We start from the raw sequence: 22,615 nt of genomic DNA, 5'->3' as shown, positions 1-22,615 counted from the left end.
CATACATCTCTGGCCATCATCTGTTATATGTTACATGTCCAGAAGCTTACCAAAGCACCGATTGGATCAACCGTATTGCAGAAGTGTGGCCTTTGTCTCCTAAGCCATCAGTGAGCACATTCTAGTCCCTAAACGGTCTAGTAGAGCAAACCCACCAGCCAAGATCAGACAGCTTACTGTGCTCAGTGAGCGAGAGAAAGAATGACACAGAGTGGGAGTGAGCAGAGAGCAAGTGGTGCTGCTATATCCATAACCCCTCCCTGGGAGTATCTGTAATGAAAACAGGACACAGCAGAGCGATTGGACTGTAGGTGCTTTTCCCAGCGTTTCAGCAGTTTCCCCTGTGTTGGATATCTGCAACGCATGTGAGCCGAATGAACAAGGAAGTGAGGAAACTCAACTGAGGCCGCGACGTGAAGTGAATGAGCGGAGCGGATCTTAAAAAGCAGGAGGGAAAGCTGCTGTAACTTATCGTCTCAAATCTAGCTGGAGGAGGGAGGGAGAACTGGGTTTCCATGGTGTGACTGTGGCATTCCAGCAATACGAAGAAATGTACTGACTTTTTTTTTTTATTTTCAAAGAGACATGATCAGATGAGATGCAGGAACACATTTTTTTTTTTCCGGGGGTTTCTTGGAATTATATCATCTGCTTCCGATGTGTTGGAAGTAGTGAAATTCAATTTTTTTTCCATTAAGCCTTTGAAGTTAGAATTTCCAGAGAACTCAAAATCTATAACGTGTTTCATCCATATTTTTGGAAGGAGTATGCAGCTGCAAGTCCGAATTATAATTATTGATTCAAACATTTTCAGTGTTTGCAAAGAATCATCTGATTACTTTTGATGTGAAATATGCAGCTTGTTAAGCCTAAACAGATAAATATCCCCAACTGCATTCACTCATGACTTTATGGATGCTTTTAAGCCTTTTTAGGCTACTTGTTTTTATTCTTGGGTCTCATTGAGGTCATATTTCTGCCCGGTCTCATTCACAGGCTGTCAAATACTGGTGTTTTGACACTTCCCTCAAACATAGAAGGTGTCCTCATGCATCTTGATCGAAAACGCCGGGCTTTAATCCGTTTCCAACAAGCATGTCAATACGAGGCAATGGGAAGAAGCGCCTCAAACCAACTTATTTTAAAGTGATAAAGTCAAGGTCGACTGGTGAGTTCTATCAGACTTCTGACCTGTGTGAATGCAAACACACAGTACTGATGTTTTCCCATAGGAAGCCATGTAGTATTTTAGTGATGGCTGGCTCGCTGCACAGAGAGATGTTCCATTCTACATGCTTACTGATTAATCCTGTTTAAAACATAAAGTGTTATTTATAGGTATAGATGCTAATTGTAAGTGGTTTACTCATTGTCAAGCATCAATAGCGGTACATCAGCTGACAATTCGCTCTCTTTTCATTGTTCATTCTTCTTCCCTTTTATCTCGACTTGTCCTGCTCATCCCCTCTTTGTCTTCTACCTCGCCATTCTTCCATCGCTCCTGCCTCGCAGCGTGTCTTTGGAGAGGGTTGTGCATAAACAGGTTTCTATAATGAGTGCCGAATCATGGCGGAGGACAAACAATGGGACTGTGTGACAGAGAAGCCCGGAGGAAAAAGAGACACTCTGCAGGAGAGACGTCGAGGGAAAGGTTAAAGCTCCGGTGAGAGCGAGCGCCATCTACACAGCGTCCTGCTGCTTCCTCCCTGTCCGTCATGTTCACAGAAAAACAGTGTGTGATCTCTGCTTCTGTTAGCGTGTGTGTGTGTGTGTATTAGTAAATTTGTGGCATTCCAGTGCACAGATATGTGAATTTGCATTCTGGATTTGCAGAATGTCTTGTTTCAACTCTGCCAACAATGTCAAATTAATTCCCTCAATCTATCTGTGTGGATAAATTACCATAGCATTGTACTGTGTGTCTGGGGACATCAAAATGTCACCATGATAAGAACGATTGGTTCGGAATAAGGAGACAAACATTCTCCTCGGGGAGCTGACATGAGTGGCTCAACGATGTATTTGCAAAATAAAGCATTTCATGTTGGAAGGTCAGGGAGGTCGTCGCCAGGCCGTGGATGTTGAATGTCAGATCGCCAGAATAAAACCAAAGTCTTCTGATCGACTACCTAGAGCGAATAACCTTTGAGACAAACTCCCCAATGACCTGATATATGGGGAAATCACATTTAATGCTAGTCAGAGAGAATAAACCCTGGGAGTCCATAGCTCACCCTCTGATTATTTCGACATACATCTCAGCTTGGACTGAGGATAATCGAATTGATTTGCTCGTTCCCGCCCACGACTCCTCGCTGCATTATATTTTCCTTATTAAGCACTCTGGTGGTCTGATCACACTCTTGCAAGGTACATCCACAAGGAGTAGAGTAAAGCAATTAGATATGGTGCCTTTTTCCCCCACAATTGTAAGAGATAATTCAACCGTAATTTCCTGTAATATTGTTTCATGAGTTGCTATTTGCAGAAACGCGGTTTGGCTTTTACTAAAGGAAGCAGCGCTGCGCTGTGGCCTGCTGTGACTCCATTTAATTTAAAGCTCTTCTTTATCAGAGTGGCATCTCTCTAATCCGAGGCTGGTTCCTCTCTGATCCTCTATGCCGGTTTGAGAATACAAAAGCCAGACTGCTGGAGCCGCCAATCTGCGCTGTCCTGATGTCTGTGAAGTTTGCTCTCACTACAGCTGCACTGTTGCTTCATTATTCTCCTCCAAAGGTGACTTCTGTCCGACTGTACAATCCCTCACAACATGCAGAGCATTGGTTTGGTAGCTATTTAGCTTCACAGTTCTGCTGTGTGCTGAATTTAGAATCGAGACAATAAATGGCACATCTCGAAAACTGCTGGGCACTTAAACCCCATTGCCATCCATTTAATTAAAAACAATACAATAAATTACAAGCAATGCTATCAAAAGATAGGAAGGAGGGCGAAGGGGACGTAACTGGAGGCAGGGTAAATTATGACCTAATGCCTGAAAACATCATAAAGGAGGGGGGAGATCACGACGTGTGCTGATCTGTCAATCATGCAACGTAGGCTGAATGCAACAGTGTCGCCAGTATATTTCATTCCTCTAAGTAGCAGCAAGTTAAAGACCCGTCTTTTAACCACCGCCACGTTGACGTGTGCCACGCTCATCACCAATAACCCTTCATCACCGTGCAGCCAACGCGTTTCGCCGCCGAAACAGAATGACAGGCATCTGTTCTAATCTGTAAACCAGCAGGCACATTAGGGGCTTTTGGGATTATTTGGCTCCAAATCTGCTGTGCGATCGGCGCTCGGTGATAATCCACGAAATAACGCAGATGCCGTATCAGCATGATTTCCAATAAAATCTGAAATATTTCAAGGCATCAGATGCTCTGTGGGAGAAGGCGTAATCAGTTCAAATGAGGCTCTGAGGTCATGAGATGACAGGAAATATGTGTGAAGTATAGTTTCTGGATTGTGGGATTCAAAATATTTAGTAAAAGGAAAAGCATTTGCCAAGGATGTGAAATTTTCCAAGATAAAATCCAGTTTAAGAGTGAAAAGGTTTCCATACTGGGTGATCCAATCATAAGTGGACGCTTTGGCGATACGACACAACACATGTGACATCTGATTTCCATTTGTTTGACTGGAATGCAAAAAAATTAATAAATACACAAACAAATAACCAGTGATAATCCGTTCAACTATCACTCAGTGAGTTATTGATTTGTATCAGGATGGCCTTGCTATGATGATCCCTAGCAGAGACTCATTATAGCAGTGGGTGTTAACGGTCGGACTACGAGCTGCCCGTTTGTTATCAGGACGCTCAGGATAGGGAGATGATCACATTCCATATTCAGCTCTAAAAATACGTGAAAAGCACGTAAACACGATTTACGTGGGAATAACTGGGGTCAGTGTTCACGAGTATCACACACGTGTTGGTGAGTGGACTGAAAAATGCTGATTCGGTAGCAGAATGAGAAAGATACAGCATTAGCATGATTACATTAGCAGGTTATTTGTCTTTTCCTGACTGTGTGTGTGTGTTTGTACATGCAGCACAGGGGAGTGGGAGTTTACAAGAGGAGCATACTAATGAGTTCCCAGCATGCACTGTTCAAAATTACGCTACCCACTCTTTCTCCTTCCCTTCGGCTGGCCGGTGTCCCCTCCTTTAACCTGAGTCTCTCTCTCTCTGCAGGTAAATAACTCCATTTTTCCAGAGGATGACGCATCCAACCGGCTGCTGTCAGACGGCGTAAACTCCTGATTCCGTCATCAGTCAGGTGGAACTTTGGACACGTTCCTCTGTCAGGCCTTCAGCAGCTTAAATGCACTTTATACTCCATACAACCCGACAATTACGTGGGCCTGTTAAACGCAACCTTTTATTCTCCACCAAGGAATCAAGATATTCTGACGCACTGGAATTGTTGAAAGTTAAATTATGAAATGCTTGTAACATTCAATTATCTGGCTATTATTTTTTTATCTTTATCTTCTAGGTGCTGTTGGGCACTTCAATTTTTAAAGTCTAATAGTTAAGGCATGAAATAAATAACCCACGTGAGTAAATATAGACAATATAAATTTGAATTGCATATTATTATATGAGTATACATGTGGTATTGTTGACTTGCTGATGCACCAGGACATTAAATTCTCAGGTCTTTTCATTCTTTTTTTATTCTTATAAATAAAGACTTTTGAAATTTCATGAACAGAAATCTAAAGTAAATAGAGGACAGATTAATACATAACAAATTCGATTTCCTAAACCAGTCGGGATAAAAATCTTTTTTGTTTTTTTTAGCTGCTGTGCAAAAAGCATTGACATGCAGACTGTCGGTAGACCTCTGCTGAGTGTATCTATGCCCTGCAAGTTTAAACTAAGAGAACTTGTGTGGAATCGTCGGGCACCAACAGAAAGGATCTTGTCCAGAATGACGATTGGTTAGACACACGGCTGGAGATCGGGTCAAGGTCAAATTCTGCCAGAGTTCAAGCGCAGCATGGGCGGTTGACCCAGAGGTTTAGGAAGTGGAGTGAGGACAGAGATGAGGTGGAGTCAGGAGGGAAACTAAGTGGGTCTGAACTATGGGAACTTTTGGAAACTAAGCCGGATACATGGTCACCTCTTCAGGCCTTCAACTGGTGATTATTTTTAAATCTGTAGACTTTGGTTAAGTCTTGAAAATATCAGAATGCTATTCCCAACTTCAAGTTTAAAGGTGACGTTCTCAAGTTTCTTGTTTTATCTTTGCAACTGAAAGGTTGTTGCTTCAGCGCTTGATAGAACATGGACGAAAGCATAACAGTGAATCTCTGGCTTTTAAAATTTTTTTCTGAAATGTAATTTAATTTTCACAGTGATTAGTCAAATTATTAGCAATATGTTTAAGAGCATTCCAAGGCAAAACAACATGCTGTGTTTAGACGTACGAGCATTGATCTTTTGAAATTGAATTATTGATGAGACTAAAAAACACACAAAAAACACACAAACATCTGGACCGTTAGATTGCTGCTGGTGACCTTTTAACACTGCTAGCTAGAAGACATGATGCAAGCGCTGATATCAGGATGATAACATGGCGTGAAGAAGCCTTCAGCATTGCTGGGAGGCCAGAGGTGGGGTTGGATGGTTGTTGGTTGGGGGGTTAATCTGAGACTGGGTAGAGAGGCGGTAATGCCGGAGCTCATGGGGAATTACTGGGGAGATTTGGAGGAAATCTGCTGGCAGCAATTTCTCCGTTGCTTTTATTAGCCTAGATGTGCAATTTGCTGCTGGCTGCTTTAATTTGACAGGCTACGTCTTGCTTGTGTTTTTCTTTTTCTTTTTATAACTCCCCGCCCTCACTCCTATATTAGCTGGGTGGTGATTCAAACTCAGAGAGCCATAGGAAGAAAGGAAAATGTGTCACTGTATATTTGTTGGGTAATGCGGCATGATAGCGCTGCGGTTGCTTCCACATTCGTGTTCCTCGTTGACAAAGGTCAACAATGGGGCTAAGTTTTGTCCTTAAGGCCACTCGTGCTTGGTGGATCTCTGACCTTGGGTGCTGCAATCAAAACATGGCCTTTCCGTTCTGTTCCTAGGCCACCATGCTCAGTGCATGACATGAATCCCCTTCGGACACATGTGCACCAAAGCATTTCCTGGCAGTATGCGATACATGCATGTACTCTATGCACATACTGTCACATCCACACACTGCCTCTGTCCATTCCCACAGGCTCGATCTGCTGTTTAGTTTTGAAAAGATAAAGAGGTGACTGACCCTGAATGACAGGAGAGAAGCATTGAGAACATAACTTATAGCTAATTAGAAACTTCACGCTCGATAGAGGCTCAAAAAAGCTGCAGATGAACAGAACGGTAACCAGGTGTGAGTGTTTCTGAAATAATATTCAAGACGTGCTGACTTGCTGTAACACCATTCGGTATGAAAGTCAATAATGTCAGACAGAGAAGCATGCTGGAGCTTAATTACTGAGTATTGTATCCTGCAGAGCCCTTGAAACAAAGTTTGCTGCATTCAAAACAAATCAAAGACAGGGTGTGGCGAATGATTAGCCACGTGCAAAGATGTGAAGGAACGCAGGGTGCAGAGCACATGTGCAACACTTTCCCATCTGATTGCTGTTTCCATCGCAGCACACTCCTCGGGTCTCATTAGACCAGCAGCAACAAGATTCCAGTTTTTACCACAAGAAAGAAAAAGAACCTGCCTGTTATTACGAAGGAAAGGTGGCGGATGACTGCTAAGAAACAAAAGATGCAAGAATATTGCGCAGGAGCTATGCCAAGACTAGAGGGAGTGAACGTGGGAGGAAGAGGAGCCACAGCTCATAGCATTGGGGTGTTTCCATCAACGGCGGCTTTGGGTTCTGATCCTGAGTTGGAGCTACTCTGAGTGAGTGCAGAGAATCAGGCTGAACGGCAAAGACTCCAAACATGACAGCTTTAAGCGGATCGTATACGTGTTCTCTCTATTCACACTCAAATATTACAAAAACAAGGGGTTATGTTGGCTGATCCTGCAAAAACGGCACTGCAGCAAATCGTCAGTTACGATAAGCACAATTGCCAAGATGAAAATAAGTTTTCACATCATTTTAGAGGAACTGGTAGATAGTCTTCCACCTAAAACCCAACACACTGCAGTGCTCTCTTGGATGCCTCCATTTGAGATAAACATGATAAAGTGCTCGCTAGAGTGACTCTAGTGGAGGAAACATGCTAATGCGCAATCTAGGGTGACCCTCTTGTGGACAAAAGTGATAAAGTGCCCTCTGGGGCACACTTGCAGTGGACAAAATGTGACGAAGTACCCTTTAGGGTGCCCTTCCAGTGGACAACACATGATAGAGTATGCTGCGGTGTGTCCTTTCGGTGGACAGAATGTGATGCAGCGGTCGCCCTGCGCGCTAGGAAATTAGTTGGCCTCCGTGCGCCTCTAAATGCTCAGCTAATCGTTCCCGGGTGCGTTTATTACAGAAGTGAAGTAGTTGCATAATAAAACAACATTAATCCTGACTAGTGGTTTGGGAATGATCCACCAATGCACTCACGGACAACCCCAGTGCAATACCGGTGGGTCACATCCCTTCCAGTCGTGTTGGGAAGTACGCCAAGCTCTGGGCAAGATGCAGGTGGATGCTGTCGCCACAAAACTTTTGGTTTTTGGAGCGTGGAGAAGCAACAGTGTTCAAGTCAGAGTGCAGTTTGGTGATAAAGTGAAACTTGGGGCTCGAAGCATGACTGGCCTCCAGCACTGAGCCCATAGCGGCAGCCTTCAGGCTTTGGTCCAGCTGCTCTGGACTGACTTCACAAGGAGCCCCTTCAACATACCAAACGGTGTGTTTGTGCATTCACATTTCAGCCCGAGTTGGAGTCTTTATGACTGTGGGGTGCTCTCTGGCACTCCACAAAAACATTCAACAAGCAACTTGTCTAAATTAAAGGGAGCCAATTATAAAAACAATGGGTGGTAGACACAATCAAAGGCAACGTGTCTGCCATCTCAACCCGTCAACAAGGCGTAAGTCTCGACTTTTTGAGGTTTTGTTTTTTTCCGATAGAAATAATCACAGTGTGTTTGAATGAAGTTTCCAAATGGGTATGAACAAGCAGCAGCTGCTTATGGGATGTTCCCTGCTGTGGCGAGTCTCCTATTTTTTCTTTCTTTTGTGGGTTGATTTCACAGAAGGAGTTTGCGAACTCTGCTCTTTGGATATGCCTCCGGTGGAGCTAAATTGTACTGAATGCCCTGTCCTGTCAGGCTTGTACTATAGAATGAATAATGACAGAAATTAAAAGATTTGGATGTTTTGATGGAGGGAAGTAATATTTTTAATGACTACTAAGGGATCAAATATTATAAAGGTGCTGATAAAGTGATGATTTTGCCAGCTCTGTCTATATAAGGGAAAAGGTTAATTTTCCCCCCTCAGTCTCAGTCATCCACAGCCAGTAATTCACTCTCCCCTGTGGATTCTATTTTTCTATTCTGAGGTAAAGGCCCTGAGGGACACAGGAAACTGCCTGTCTGGCATTCTTTGGTCGAAGTCTCGGTGTTCGAGGGAAAGAGAGAAGCGTAGAAGGGTGCCATACCTCAAGGGACAGAACTAATGAAGCAAGAAATGGATGAGCCTGCTTCCTAAAACATCAGCTGGCACAGCTGGAGCATAATGGACTGCTAAAACAAATGAGTCGCTTATCTGATAGGTTATGCCTTGCCCATTGATGCTGTTTGGCGTAAACACTGTAAACTATTAAAGGCTAATTTATCGTAAAAGAAACACCTCTTGATAAAGAGCAGCGACGGGACGACGTTTATGGGTCCACATTCTGACAAGTCAAACCTGAATTGGCGTTCCATCTGGATCAAGGTGTGTGCTGATGATTAAACTTGGACCTTAGACGTTTGAGGTTAGAATTTAAGGGTTGAATAAAATATAATGTGACGCGGTTGCATAAATGTGGAAACATCAAGGGAAGATTAAATCAGAACAAACAGTTGATAGCATAACCTTTCCCATCCCCACAAGTACATTTTACACACAGTAAAAGCAGATGCAGACTTTAGATAACAACCATTGATGACATCACAATGCATCTGGGCTTTTGCTTAAAGTAGTACCATAAAATAATGTTTCTTCCCAAGCTGAGGAATTCTTTCTATAAGAACACAAACCTCATTTTATGGCTGACCCTCCCCACGCAACAGAAACCAGTGCAATTCATCAGGTGAAATGGAGTGGCAGGTGGCCTCGCCCTGCCACCCCCACCCCGCCAGCCCCCCACTGGCCCGGTCTTGTTATCATCTGGTGTCCCGCTGCCCAGCTCTTTTCCAGATATGGCTCACCCTTTTGCTCCCCTTCTGGCCCCCGTTATGCCCCATCAAACCCGAGAGCGGCAGCCAGGAGCCCGGCCTGCCAACACCCCATCCTGTAGTATGTGCATGTGTGCCTATGTTTATAGCCAGGGACCTTGAGGGTGTTTCCGCCTCCATCAACACAGCCCCCGCTGAGGGTGACACCAGCAAATAACAGTTTAATAGCTGAGTAATGTCTCTGGCCTCCTCCCCAGCTGTGCTGGGGTGGCCTGGTGGGGGCAAGAGGCAATTGAAAAGCCTTTTCCTCTGTAGTGTACACAGACAGACATGCCCATAAACACACATGTGTACATACAGTATATTTTTCTTGGACACAAAGACACGCTGATATGAGCTGATTAAACAGTCGGGGGCTGTAAAACTAGGGCAGGAGTGGCATAAGAATGGACTTATATATCATATACCTCCATATACTCCCCCCTGGTCCTGGTGGAGGTACGGTTATCTGCTGGGTGAATCGCTGCTGACCCAACAGCCTTAGTTTTTGTTTTGCAAAAGGACCGTTAAGGAAAGCTTCAACGGATTATTAAATTGGAAACCAGATCATGTATTTCTTTTAGCAAATGAAGTATCCACCGAGATTATCAAGCAGCTCGAGTCAACAGAACACAAATTCAAGAGATGCTGGAGACGATAAATACTATCAGCCTGCAGCAATGTGTTAAAACGCTTTCAGGAGTTAGAAGTTCAGACTATTTATCATTTTATTACAGATTTTCAATGTCCTGATGGCCAGAGATGCATGTAAGGTTGAGCAGAGGCAGATTCTATTAAGTCATGATTCATTTATGCAATTCTATATTCATAAACAGGCATGAAATCCCCTTTGTTTTTGTTTTTTCTTGGTCTTGTCAGTGTATTAAACCTTGCTGGGGAGTAATTACCTGCGTCCCGACAGAACAAAATTAAAGGAAGTCCATTGAGACATAATAATAGACATTTAATAGTTTTGTAATATTGTCAGACATTTCAGACAATTTTACGCCTTTGAAATGATAAATCATAAAACTAATGCTCAGGTTCTCTTCTATGCAACTGAGAAAATGATTAATCCAAATGATTCTCCTGCTGGGTTCCCGCCGCCTTTAAATAAATGGGAGGCATCTACCACCCCCTTCCCAGATAAAATCTTACATTACAGAGATAATATTCTGCTTTATTGAAACAGTCTCTCTCTTCCCCCACATAAATACTGTGTGTTTCCTCATTAACTCTGGTAATCTTGAGGTGATGCAGTTGCCAAAGCCTGCCAATTGTTCCAACAGCCGGGTCTAAACAAACGAGGTATGAATAACACGCCATTCAATTCAGTTGCTTTGCATCTTACGCCAAAACTGTCTGGTATTTTGAACTGTATGTTATTTAACTATGTCTGTTCTACTTTATGTGCAAATATGCTAAAGTTTGGAGTGGTGGATGGTTCAGACGAGTCCAGGAAACACTCAGGAGACCAAAATCGAGAACCAAACATGAGGAATTAGAATTTTCAGAATTGTGCATGCCCAATTCTTAAAACATTGTTAGCTGCCGCTAGCATGACATATGGGGCATAATCTAGGTGAGAGGAATGCACATACTGAAAGGAGATGTAATCCTTGGTTCTGCAGTGTATATTTGAGTCTTTTTTTAATGCTAAAATGATGCATTACACTCAGCTGATGTAAAAGCTGCAGTTTGAAACATGGTCTGGACCACACAACATCATGGCTCTCCATCATTGTCTAGAGATTTAGACAAATAGGGCCGAGTTAATCGGCTCACGATAATCTTAATGTCCTTGTTTTTATCTATCCTCCATTGGTCAGTGGCTAATCTAAAGATGTTATGATTCCTCACAGATTCTCTATGCTCTATGAAGATGTGAATGCCTGATATGTCTCATAATGCTCACCTTTAAAAACTGACAACCAACAAAATAATGATCTTAAACTTCATGAAATGTGTTCGTCCTTGCTTCTCCTTGCCTGGTGATTTTCTATGAGGATGTCACCCTCAGGTCGTTCCAACTCCGACATTTCCCTGAATGATTTCAGTTTTCTCAGTCAAACAGACATCATGTAGCGTAAAGGCACTGAATTCTGGGCTCCACTATCTTTTGATTTGCACACAAAAAATATCCGTCTACCAACCTAATTATTTCTGACAACTAGAAGTCGAGGTCGTAGCAGATGCACCCACTTAGCACTAAAACCATGGCTGCACCAATTGATCTTGATGTTCTTGTAATGACAAAACCTTATTGGAGAAAAATAAGAATGGCGCCAGTGAAGAATGGTGGCACAGAAGGCAGATAACGTGCTGTCCGGGCAGACTAATTAGCCAGGAGAGAATGAGTAAACTGGAAATCATGAGGAGGAATGAATTGGGTTTGATGGCTAATCAGAAAATCTTGTGATTTGCGATGAGTGATAAATAGCCTTCGTAATTTCCACAGGCTGAGAACGCCATGGAGCAAACATCGAGGCAAAAATACAGGAAGTGAAGCAGAAGTACACCTCTACATCTGGCAGCTGTAGGAACTGAATGGCATTCCCCCTCACTTTTGCTTCCACCAGCCTGGTCAGTAAATCACAGTCGCTGTCTCGCTATTTTGCCTTTCCTGCCTTCTGCTGAGGTCAGCTCGGAGCGGTCCAGACATAAGGAGGAGGCATCCATCACCTTTTTATACGTCCAAAACCTTGGCTGCTTAATGCAGCCTGAGATAGAGCAGAGGACAATCCAATCAGCCAGCTGAGATTCAATCCTGCCACTTTCCTGTGATTCCACTATTTTTGGTCGGAGAAATGCAGAGAGTTGCAGAAAGGAATTAAGGAAGAGATTCAGGGCAGAAAGCTGGAGCAGCACACTGCCTGAGTCGATAGCTGCGGGAAGGTATAGGCAGGTTAAATCCAGCGTTTATTAATAATAAGAGAGAAATAATTGACTGTGCTTTTAAGAGGCCGATTTAAGAAAAATGCAACATTGAAGTCTGCTCTCATTGTGTCATGGTAAAGAATTTCCCTCACATGAGGAACTGGAGCAAGATAAATTTGGAGCCATTTTCTGGAAACAGCCTCCTGAGACTAATAAGACCTTCTCAGAAACAGAATTAATGTCCATTGCATTGTCTCCCTCCCATTCTTCACATGGAACGAGAGAGTCAGTATAAACAGATTACACCTACCAGAGACAATGGGGTATATAGCCGACATTAGGCTGTAGTGCTGAAAAGAGCCTATTAACCCCAGTCTGGATGCCAGGAAAACAGCAGATAATCTACTGCCACACCAATTTAAAACCCTCAAATTCTCAACCAGTCGATGGCTACCTTACCTCCGTTGGGTTGTTCAAAAACCTGCCCAGGCTGATCCCAGAGATGAGGACAAGATTTCTGTGGATAAAGTGTGACAGGATCTGATGTTACAAGCCAGTCGCCCTTCTCTTAACGCTACCCAAGCCACCTGGCTATTAAGTTGTTGCCATGCTATTACACAGGCAATAAAGGCTGCTGGCAGACGTCTTAGAAAGGTTAGATTGAGCGATGGTAGTGGAGAAAGACAGCACAAGATCGTCCATTGCTGTTGGATGACTCAAGTCTACAGTTTCGGTGAAGAATGAAGGCTAACAGCTACTTGATTGGAATGCAGAGCTTCATAGACAAGATCTATACATGAAAATAAAAAGAAATACATCTTTAGTTATAGTCTAGTGGTTGTTGCTGGACAGGGTTCTAGCCATGATACTTTCAAGCACACATAACATTTTCAACTTCACATTCAATGGTGCTATTTCCACACTGGCAGATATATTTGCACCTATTTATTTTGCTCAACCATTGCTATGTTGGTCTTCAAATGAGATTGTTATCAAACATCTAGTTGTGACTGAAGGGAGGAGGGGCAGAAATAATTTGTAATAAATTGTTCTACAAACAATAGCCTGTGATACCCAAAAAACATCTATGAAAAATTAAGGGACTCCATATAACACATCTTTTCTTGGTAGCTAACTTAGCAAACTGTTTTCGTATCTTTCAACAACCACCAGAACTAATTTCTGCAAAGTTGTCTTTCCCATTAGTCTGTGGAGTCTGTTAATGTAATGAGACAAGATAATATATTTGTTTTTCCTTTTCCAAAAATGGGTCAACTTTACTCAGAAATCTAGCAAATGACCTTTACTAATAAAAATAATCAAAAAAAGACAGGAAAAAAAAACTTGTTTAACTCCATTTCTGTCTGCTGAACGCTCAATGTTTAGTTAGTCATAATTGATCATCATATCAGTTATGATGGCCTGTGGTTTTTCAATTTGTTTTCCTGGCGGAGTTACAGCTCTACTCATTCATTACAGCCACCTGTTGTCGCAGTGGTGATGGGGTGGTGAAAAACTGTCACTGATGCATAAATTATTTTCTTCTAGTCAGTGGTTAGTAAGCAACATTTTAACAGGATACATTGCAGATCAAACTTAATTGCTGGTCCTCTCTTTTCTCTTTGAACCTCAGAGTAGGAGTCGAGGAGTTTAGGGTTTGAGGGCTCGGAAAACAAACCAAAATAACAAAGACAATTCAATTTTGTCCCTCCTTTTATCTTTAAAATAGAGTATGCATGCACATACACACACAGGCAAAATTGGCCCGCATGCTCTTGTTTATATTCTGCTGCAAGGGCATATTAAGATTCAAATCATGTCTCCCTCCCATCTTGATAAATGGAAAGAGTCTGCTAAAACTTCCCTAAATGGCCCTCTGGCATGGCTAGGGAATAAATTGAGCTAATCAAGGGTGGCCTCACAATCACTGTATCCACAAAGTAATCAAAGAGTTGAAAAGAAAACACACTGTGCATAAAGATGTGGGAGTGTGTGTGGACAAGTGTCAGAGTAAGTTTGATCTCCGTACTAAAAGCCACTTTGGAGCACTGAGGTCATAAATGGGGCTTTTCCTTCATTCATTGGACATGTGCATTGTCATTGTACATACAGCAGCCTTTCTGTTAGGGATGTATGAATGCAGTAAGCATGCGGGCGAACGTCGACGTTAATAACACTTCATTCAGTTGACAGGCTGCTCAGGGCGGCCCTGGAGAAATGTAGACGTATGCAGCCCCGGTGAAGACGCATGGTAAACTACATGTTGACACTTGATAAAAACGAGCTCTTCTGCTCAAATGGCTTCTCCATGTCAAGGCCTAAATGTCTGGGGATGCAAACAAATGATTGAGGAGGCAGATGGCAAGATGACACCGCAAACTCCTTGTTAGCGTAACCCTTGCCCATATGGTTTTCGTCTTCTCGAGATGAAACTGGGGTAAATAACAATTTATTCCTCTGGGCCTGATGACTGTGGATTAAATCTTGGTATTTGGGGAAAACGACACAACTGCTTTACTTGCTTATGGGCATGCTCGTATTGCCTCCAGAAAGGTCTTCCTGCAGCTAATTTAGTCACTGGCAAGCATATCCTTAGAGGCAGTGGAAAAATAGTGAGTGTGTGTTGCTTTGACCGGTTCTCCCTGTGGAGATGGACCGGTGCCTGATGGATAACCTATCACCTGTGCTGCTCTTTTCTAAGAGCCTGGATCCAGTCCCAGGGGTGTCGCTACATAAAACTAGTTGGGAAGGGCAATTCCACACAAATTCCACCTGATTATCTTATACAGTTTGAGCTCACAGCGCTGAACGGTGCTTTATCTGCAGGCCCTATCTTTTAATGTCGTGACAGCTCCTGCTGCTGTTTAAGTGGTATTTATTATTGACCTTGTACCATTGTCTATGCTGATGTTACTTAAGCACATTTCCTCCAAATGACAAGAACAAAAAGTAACTGCCTAAACACCACTCTGTGGTGAGTCACGTCTAACTACTCATGAAAAAATATTAAAACTGCGAGTAGACATTTTAACCAGAAGCTAGAGTGTCCATCACAATATGCTCCAGCACATTCCACTGACTTTATTTACCCCCGATGCCCTAATCAGCTAAATATGTAAGTCACCTTCTCAAGTGTCATCTAAAAACAATCAGTTCCACAACCCCAACAGGCAGCGTTCAGCTGCTGCCTAATGGAAGTGTGACATTGAAGTCTGATGTGAGAGAAGTCACACAAAAAACTGAACCAAATCATTTCATCGACAGGAAGGACAAATGCAAATGTCTAATTTGAGATGTAAAGTATGTTTCATCTGAATCCCTCACCGAGTCCGAGTTTCTCTCGTCGAACGAGCTTTCTCTTCAGGCTTCTTCCGACACCTCAAACGTTCCAGCAGGATCCCGTGACTTGTGGTTTTGGTGTTACCAAAGGGCGCAGATGCACTGTCAATTTGACACAAGCGTGAGCACATGCATAGCATTCTCCAGGGCAGCACAAAAGCTGCATTTCTCACCAAAAGCCTGACTGGCCGAGTCAGTCTTTTGAAACAGGCGCTGATGAGCAGCATGTTGGTGTAATGGCTGGGTGATGGGAACATTACTGCAGGGACTAGAGAGGCTTTTCGAAAGGCAATGGCCCACAATCGCTCTGTTTGTAATAAAAACAGGGCATCTGAAGAGTCCGTCTAACCTCTAGTGAGCGAGGGACACCAACTTGATTGTGTAGAGGAATTAGAGATGTCCTGGAAATCCAATTTTTGGAGACCACCAATTGTCCGCTGGCATTGAACACAATATACCGTCACAAATCTCTGTACGGGACAGGGTTTCAGATACGTTCACTTCCTGTCAGGTGTTGTTGGACAAATTTATGTATGCTTCGTTATGACATTTTCATACCCGTCTATAAGCTACGTACAGTCAAATAAGAAGGAGAATACTAGACATCTTTGATTTAACGATGGAAACACAAGATGGTGATCAACATGTTCCACACACTGTGCTTTAATTGTTCGTTGTTCCTCTCCTCTGCCCCCTCCCTCTGTTGCCTCCCCCCTGTCACAGACACTCTGTAAATCTTATCTGTGGCGACCCATGCCTCCCTCGCTCGCACACCGCTTGCCTCTCCTGTGAGGAGGCGGGACCGCTGTGAGGGAACGGGCCCTTCCTTCTGTGCACCGCTGATAGAGCCTTAATCTGAAGGCTGATGTTCAGGAAGAGGCTGATTAAAAGGGGGGACGATGAGAAAGAGGCAGGGCCTTATCGTGGCAAATGAAAGCATCTCAACTCTACAGGCTAATTGGCCGGGGAGCGAGTGGCCAGCTGCTGGGCAGAGATTGGATCACCTGATGGCTGTCCTTTCACACCGTCGTTGTCGGTGTACTTTTACGCACTCGCTCCCTTGAGTTGGCTCCCGTTTAATGAACTCGACCTTGTGGTCCGCCGAGCCCTCTCAAAGTGGGAACGGATTGATTCCAGTGACCCCCCCCCCCATCTTCCTCCTTCTTCCCCCCAGAAGGGGAAGCCTGGTGTAATTTTTGAAAACCCGACTCAAAGGCGGCGGATATTGCAACAACACAAGGTAAAAGGATTAATTGAGCTTAACAATATGGGCCGGTAGATCCCTCACGGGATCTCTGATACAAATGGCTTGTTTACACACTCATGAACACTTCCTCTTGACAACCCCTTGATACTTGCACAAAATGGCAGAGATAATTTACCCACCAAAAGGTGTCCAAACCTTCAGATCTCATGACAGCATTGGTTTGGACTAGAAATAGGGAAATAAATGAATTACTTCCTTTATTTTCTCCAGGCACCTCAAACAGCATCGCAAAATTCTTGGAGAAAACAGGAGCAAAGTTGTTTAATACATTCAAATGAATACATGATCATAAAGGTAGAGTTTTTTTTTTTTTTTTTGGCAAGGTAAGACATGCATGAAAGCCCAGCTTAAATAAAACATAACCTTACTTGAGTAATAGCTTGTGTTAATTGGTATTCATGGTAATTGGACTCTTTTTCTTAAACCATTTTAAATTCCACTGACACAAGGGTTAGACAAGACAGGGAGAACATTCCTTGAAATCTTTCCAACCCTTGTACTTTACATTGTTACTTTCCGGCAGCTCGTGTATAATTAGGCCTTAAGAGGAACATTTTGGACATTAAATGAAATAAATTCAACCTCAAATGAGGCAAAGAGCTCTGTTCTACATGTAACCAGTACAAGATGTCTGCTGGAGGAGCCCTTTGTCATTGCTCCTCGCTACTCCCTACTCAGGAAACTACTAGCATTAGCATAAAACTGTCAGGCAGCAGGTAGGATTCAGCAATAGTGTGATTGTGGAAAGCGAGGGCTTCTCAATAATACAGGGGAAAGGGAAGAGTTGTGGAAATCTGCACCAAAAGCGAAATGGATACGACGCCCCTTAAATGCTCTGGGTTCAAGCCCATTTCAATATTTGCTCTTCAGCAAATCTAATACCTGTGACATTAAAATAAAGCTGCTTCCTCTGGATTTGTGCTCCATCTTCCATGATAAGATCAACAGGGCAAGGCAACACTTGAATACTGACAAAGAAAATTGGCTGCCGGTGCATTTCAAATCCACCGGATAGCGAGACCACGCACTCAAATCTCGAGCATAAAATCATTGTGAAAGTCTTAAACAGATTATTAAGATTTTGTGCTATCAGAGGTGAAATAAAAGCACTTGTCAGCTGTTCCACAAAACAGTGAGATATGGGGATGTGATAATAATGCATGAGCCAATCTCAGGGAATATTAACAACACGAGAATCTCTTGCTGTGTTGTCATCACGCTCAGACAGAATTGCTTTTTAAAAAAAAAATTCTGAACACAGATGATGAGGATTTTTCCTCATTAGTTTTGTGGTATGAATTAAGACAAATAAAACAACCCCTAAGTCGGTGGTGAAAAGTGAAAACGGGCAAGAAAATCTAGAAGAAGATATCAAAGATGAAGCTGTCAAGTTTGTCTGATTTAACAAGTGCACTGCTGCTTGTAGCCTCTCTCTAAACCCGAGCTGATAGCTGGTGAGTGAAAATAATGAACAGCAAGGGGGATGTCCGTCGAGGTTTATATGTCAGTTCTGTATGCACAGAGGCACTCAGTGCTCACATGGATGATAATCCCACTCTTCCCACATCACACTTAGATTGAACAGTGTATTTTTACTCAGTACAAAGTCTGCAGAGCTTTCTTTATGTTGATAATAATTGAGTCTATAAAGAGAAATGCATCACCTGGAAAGCAGCGCAACAATTCATTACCCGGCATGTACTTCTCTATAAATTCACACAAAAGCAGGTTTGTTATTTACCCAAGAGTCTGTTGGTGAATCATGAATACTGAAACACTTATGAAGGTTTTTATGATGCCCTTTCTCTCCATCCCAGTCACTGGTTGTGTGTTTTCCGATGAGCATAATCAAAATCAAAATAAGATATAATTAAAAAAAAGGAACAACACAGTAATATTTTATCCTCGCAGGCTCATACGCTTAGGTTGACATTCTTCCCCGAGGCAGAGTCAATCATTCTGCTGGAGGGTCACGGAAGACGTATTTTGACTTTGTAAGGATTTGTTAAGAAAAACAAGGGGAAAAAAAGCAAGTTGACACTGTGTGGAAAGTAAAAGTGAGACAGTGTCTGGATGCCAAGGGGGACGCAAGAAAGACGGGTGAATGAAACTGAAGCATTAGGCTAATGTGGGCGGCTGCAAACTGAAATTGTGCCCTTGTTTATTCACAGCTAGTATTTGGCAAAAGGGGAGTGGGCACCGTGGAGTGTCTTGGGGTGTCTTGTGGAAGAGGATAAATGGATGATTTCAACCCATCCTCAGGTCATTTGAAGGTATGCTAACAGGCAGTCTTTTTTTTTTTTATCTAAAGGGAACTCAACTTCAACCCCTGCAGCTACAAGTCAGCAGCTAATGATGTATTTCAGCTTCATTTTGGTGAAAGCAAATTCTTAAGTCTTCAGATTTGGGTTTAATGCAAGGAAAGCATAGAAAGCATCTCAAATTAAACTAAAAGAGAGGAAGACAGAAGATGTGTCCACTGGGGTGCAGTGGGTGACTGAAGTTGTTCGGCCTCTTTCCTCTTGTTCAAAAAAAGAATGACAAACTAGACGTGGCAACGCAACTAATCACACAGAGACTCTTTGCCAAATCATGTTATGACTTATTGGCCAGTTCACCTCCGCATGTTCACCACCCCCACCCCATGACATTAACTGACGGTTTATGCAACACAGAGTGAAGAGTTGGCCCCGGTCAAATGCGCATGTTTTGCTTTTAGCGAGATGAAGAGAGACAAGCGGCAAGAATTACAGGCGGGGAGACGCTGAGGGAGACAGACATTAAGGATTGGAGGTGCAGGGAGGCTGGTAGGAGAAGATGGTGGGAAGAGGAGATGGGGTTGGGGGGGGTGAGGATTGAGGCTTTGCATGGTGTAAATCACTGGGCCTGAAGCGTGGTGCCAGGCCCGCCAATGCAGCTGTTTGGTATGCAGCGTGTAAAGCCTGTTCTCTATCGGAGCTGACATCCCGGGCAGAGGAATTATGATGAGAGATGATTGTATCATGACTGTAATTGTAAATGTAAATGCTGCGATGCGGCCACCCTCTTTTTTGTGCATAAGGATGAGTTGCCCAAACAAAATTTACATCCCACTTCATATCGTGCGGCGACTGCATTACTTTGACAAACAATAACCACTGACAAATGAATAACATAAAAAGAGATGATTAACTCCAGAAAAGCAATCTGGGCAGATAATTTACGCTGCGTTCACGTGGTGAAGCTTTCCCAGGCGGCACTTGTTTTTTTTTTTTGTCTTTCTTTTTTTTTTTTTCTGGCACCAGAGATTTATATTGTGTGCAGGAGGCCCACGCGTTCACTTCTCTCTGTCATTAGAGCGCGCCGTGCTTCAGCTTCATATTAAATAAAAAAAAATCGCTACACCAGAGCTAGAAGACCTGAATATCAAAGTTTCAGAGGAGTTTAAATGAAATGCCACATGTTTGATCAAACAGCTGTTTCCTCTCATTACCCCCCCCCAAAAAAAAGAAGAAAAAAAAGACAACAAACATGTTTCACAGTAATTAGAGCAGGGTAATCACAGGTCTTTGGTGATTATACACATGCACAGATAGAAAGGGAGGTATGGTCTATCGCCTTCTGTATGGGACTCCAGAGGCATCCATCTCCTGCAGGAAGCGAAGAGGCTCAACTCTACATTGATACAACGACCGCAATTAGTGTGCACAACTAGCTGTGTGCCGCTGCTCATTTTTCATCAGCCAAAGAGGTAAACGAGGAACAAAGTTGCTCAAATTAGGCTAATTAAAGATGCAAATTGATCCTCCTTTCTTTAAACTACTCTTTCTGTCTCAGGACATTTGCATGAAACATTGATCCAAATGATTACAATGTGCTCGCTGGACTTCAGTGCATGAATTTATCAATCTGTCGGAATGACCTCTTTTCGTGGTGTAGTTATAGATGTATCCACCTGAAATCAACCAGAAGCAGTGCATAGCGGTTGCTCTGATTTTGGTGCAGGAGCTAGATTTGTGCGATCACAAGAGCTCCTCTTTGCAGTGCAATGCTCCCTTTGCTGTATGTTGCTGCTGTCGATGTTACTGCACCCTTAGCAGCTAGCTGTAGCTCAAATGGCATAGAGTATGTTGGTTGGCAGCAAAAACACTAAACCCCTCCAGCTAGTAAGCATTGCTGGAGAGTCATGGTGCACTTGGTTGATTGTGAAAGATGAGAAGCTCAGATGCCAGATTTACAAGGGATCTCTAAGAGCATATTGTGGACAAAGATTGAAAATATTGACCGGGTGGGGATGAGCGGGTGGAGATGGGCTTTGGCTGTGTTAAGTATGAACTACAACTCAGCATCGGGAAAAAGACGAAGGACACAAAGAATCCTTTCTTGGTAAAAAAACTGAACTTTATAAACAAATAAATACACAATGCAAATATAAGCTTTAAATGTAACTTTATTTACGCTATATATGTTCTTTCTCTCACCAGAAAAGAAGCGGTTGGTAATGAGTTACTGTATTTCCATGAACAAAATGCGTAAAAACCTGTAGCCATTCCCAATGATGTCAAATGCATCGGCGTATCTCGCTCAGATAGCTCACGGCGCTATCTGCTGGGAAGATGGTCAGTTTCTCAATGAAGTGTTTGCTTTCATTTCTGGGTCTGAGTTCCAGGGTACATCGAAGCAAAAAAAAAAAAAAAAAAGAAAGTCAGTGACTGTTATGAGGTGAAAAATCTGTGTCGTGTCACCTGAAAGCCTGCTAACCATCAGATGCCAGAAATAGAAACAGGAACAACAAAAAAAACCCACCCAAATCTTCCTCCGTATCCCCTCCAAATGATGTGATTGGCAGGTTTAGTTGAATCTGCGACCCGGACTCCAATTACATGGAAGGGGTGTGAAGTGTATGAGTCCGATTACGGACCCATCTTCCCAGAAATAAGGACTCTGTCACCGGGGAGCTCTGGGCCTCACAGAGCCAGCCAAGTCTGGCTGCAGACGGGAGAGGTATTCTCTCCTCTGTCACTTCTCATTGTTGTGAAGCTGCATGCGAGCAGAGTAAGCTGCAAAGGGGTAGCGTAGCAGAAAATACAAAGACACAGTCTGGAATTTACAACGATCGAACAGGAAGACGCGCAGACGCAGATGTGCACGCAAACCCTGTTTATTTGGCTTCTATGTTGAGGAACATGCATGGTTGCACATCCATGCATATTTGGACATTAAGCATCCTATTTTTAAATGTTAATAACTTGAATTACAGAGGAGCTCCGTCTCACATCCCTAAACACAACATCAAGTGGATGCTATCATTAATAATGCAGATCCCATCACAGTGGTTAGTCTTATCTACTTATAGAAAATGAAGCTCATGGCATACTGTACCAAGAATACTAAAAAGCAATTACTGCTCTCAGCTTTGGTGAGTCCCAAATTAATGAGGGAGAGTGAGACAACAGAGGTTTAGGTACAAAAAAAAAACAAAACAAGAAAAAAGCCCTGGAAAAAATTCGCAGGATAATTTGTTTAGAGTGTTGTGGAAAAAAAAAAAAAGTTCAAAGAGTCAAGTTAATTGTATTCTTCTGGTGAAGTTGCAAAAGTGCAAAGGTAAGAATAATGAAAAGAACCCAAACCTAGGTGCATGCTCATTCTACTTATAATTTGCATGCTAATGATATTGTTGAGGCCAATTACGCAAACGAGTCCTTGTCTTTTGCACGGATGCCAAATGAAGCGGCAAAATGTTTAGTGATTGCAAGGGGAGAAAAAACCC

At 42.9% G+C, this 22,615-nt stretch overlaps 1 protein-coding gene and 1 long non-coding RNA gene across 3 annotated transcripts in view; one reads left to right on the top strand and one right to left on the bottom strand.

The window, feature by feature from the left end:
- The window catches only part of LOC137591477 (interleukin-1 receptor accessory protein-like 1), a 205,861-nt gene that overhangs the window by 33,473 nt on the left and 149,773 nt on the right, over positions 1–22,615 (bottom strand). The window lies entirely within an intron of this gene.
- On the top strand, positions 294–4,581 carry LOC137591615 (uncharacterized). The gene is made up of 3 exons (XR_011034672.1): positions 294–1,168; positions 1,513–1,663; positions 4,208–4,581. It is a non-coding gene; the product is annotated as an uncharacterized lncRNA (long non-coding RNA).

The sequence above is a fragment of the Antennarius striatus genome, chromosome 24, assembly GCF_040054535.1.
Source record: "Antennarius striatus isolate MH-2024 chromosome 24, ASM4005453v1, whole genome shotgun sequence".
Classification (NCBI taxonomy): domain Eukaryota; kingdom Metazoa; phylum Chordata; class Actinopteri; order Lophiiformes; family Antennariidae; genus Antennarius; species Antennarius striatus.
Note: the sequence above shows the minus strand (reverse complement) of the source record. Positions and strands in the feature narration are given on the sequence as shown.